Source organism: Buceros rhinoceros, unplaced genomic scaffold (assembly GCF_000710305.1).
Source record: "Buceros rhinoceros silvestris isolate BGI_N320 unplaced genomic scaffold, ASM71030v1 scaffold15895, whole genome shotgun sequence".
Lineage (NCBI taxonomy): Eukaryota > Metazoa > Chordata > Aves > Bucerotiformes > Bucerotidae > Buceros > Buceros rhinoceros.
In genome coordinates, this window is record NW_010411292.1 from 15,801 (window position 1) to 18,273 (window position 2,473).

Consider the following 2,473-nt stretch of genomic DNA (forward strand, 5'->3'; position numbering starts at 1 on the left):
TGGCTACCAGCTGAATGTGGCTCCCCCTCCCCGCCTGTCCAAGCCCATATTATCAAGCTGCTTCTTATTCACGTTGCAAGTTTCCATTTCCAGCATCATCCTTATTGTTAGCTTACATCCAAAGTTATCAAGTCAGTTTTCTATCACAGTTTATCTTTTTTAATGCTAAAGACACAGCAATCTTATTTTGGTTTGTTTTTTTGAAGTGGGAAGGGAAGGAGAGATTGGAGGGTGTTTGGTTTTCCTGACTAGTAGGATTCTCATTCAACAGAGATTATTTAAGCTCCTGTATAAATGGCTCTGCTCTAGCATCTTTTATCTGCTCTCCTGTCAGGCTCATGAAATGCATGTAAAAAGAGTTACAGATTACCAAGAGGGTTTACTTGCTCCTAACGCAATGCTGTGAAAATAGAATAATTCTGAAATTTGCAGACCATCCTTATGATAAGTAAGAACACATCTTTTCAGAGGCTCAGAACTGATTTTCTTTTATTAAAGCATCTTCGTAATAGCTAGCATACTTACAAAGCTAGTTACTTTCTTGCAATTATGTTATTCAGAAATAATTGGATTTCTGGGTTTAATTGGGCTCTAAATTAGCCAGAGCTTTCATAAAAGCTATTACAGAGATTTCTAATAGCAGCTTTTCCTGCTATTTAAGCACAGAGTATTTCGATGAGAGTGATTCGCCAGTGTAAAAAGTCTTGGCTGCTGTGAACTCTAGCACAGGTTCAGACTAATTATGACAATTTAGGCACCATCCTTTTGTAATTAAACATTTGCTCAAAACATCATCGAGAGCGCAAAATTGTGTCAAACAACTGGTTGCCCTTTATTTAGAAAGATACGGATTTGTTTTCCATACCTTCATGGTAGGTGGGTTCCTGATGACTGAGTTCAGAGGCAGGGTCAGCATCTGTTCGCTTCCACTGGTCATTTCACCAACCCAAGCAGGAGGGGGCTGCATAAGCTGTCCTCTTAACAACCCCTCCCACCCAAGGGATCCTGTGTTCCGTTTGCTGACCACCTCTGCACATATGTGCTTGCTTGCAGACATCAGAGGCTGAAGTTTTTCTCAGTCCTTCCTCATTCAGTTTCAGGCAAAATATTAAGCTTCTCCCAGGCACAAGGCTCAAAACTATGCTGATTGTATAATATAGGACCTGAGGATGGAGTGTGACCTAGCAAAAGAAAACTCAGGAAGGATTTGAGAAGGCAGACTGCTTGGGCTTTGTTTTTTACAGAACAAGTTATCAAGTCTCTACTTGTTATTTTTTTCTTTGGAAAATGGATAATCTCCAAAAATTTTAAAAGTATTGTGGTAAATTTGCCTCATTCTCTGAATCAGCCACCCTTCGGAAGAAGCCCACCCATCTCCAAAGGCTAGTGCTGAAGGAGATGAGCCCTAGTGCTGAAAGTTGGTCTTGTAATTACCTGCTTTGCTGCTCTAGTGGGAGCTGGTTAGCTTCAGCACAAATGTGGTTACTTGAAATCACAATATTTTTCCTGGACCGAACTGAAGACAAAACTGTGGGAGCTTCTGATCTCATCATTTGCGTTGTCCTTTCTTGGCTTTCAGGAAGACATTTGCTCACAGTAATGTTCTGCTCTGTTACTGGAAACACTTTCCATGCAAAATGGATACATGTCATGTGCAGGTTTTGCCTTCTGCCCTAACTCATCACCTGAGAGAGCCGGTGGATCTGATTGCCAGCATCTTTTTGTGGTTTTTTCAGCCATTCAGGCTCTCCGTGGCATTCTTCTATTGTATTTCTCTCTTCAGGAAAGGCATCCTATGCATAGTTTTTCAAAAAAGCTTATGTTAAAAAATAAAATATATTTTTTAAATTACCACAGATAAAACAGAATAGTCTTTTACTGACTCATACAACTCTGCAAAATGTTTGCTCATGTAACAAAGCGTGATTCAGCTGGGTGAATCAGCCCCAGATTAAATTTAGATGTCTATATATACATATCTACACAAGAACTGGAGGGCTAAGCTTCCATCACAGCTCTGCAGTTTTAGTCAATACACTCAGTGAGCATAAGGGCTCGGGCCTGTAGCTGAACGTAGGCACTCGATGCTACCTGAGCAGTCCTGGGGGATCCCAGCTGGCTTTTGGGTGTTGGTCCTGGAGGGCGTGTACATCCCAGGGTTCAAGTAATCTGTAGCCCCATGTCCAAGTCTGGGGCACTTCAAACAGCACGAGAATCCTGCTTTTATGCAGCTGAATTGATACAAAAATTCAGAACATTGAAATAACTTTGGCCACTCAGGGACTTCATAGGACATCGTAAGATATCTCCATCAACCTAATTCATATATTACTGTGAAGTCTAAACTTGATCTAATATTGAAGTCTAATATTTGATCTGAAAGACATGACACATTCAAAATTCACCAAAATTTAATATAAAGATTAAATCAATTCAGGTAAACTTTTTACTATTGAAAATGTTTCCTTTCCCT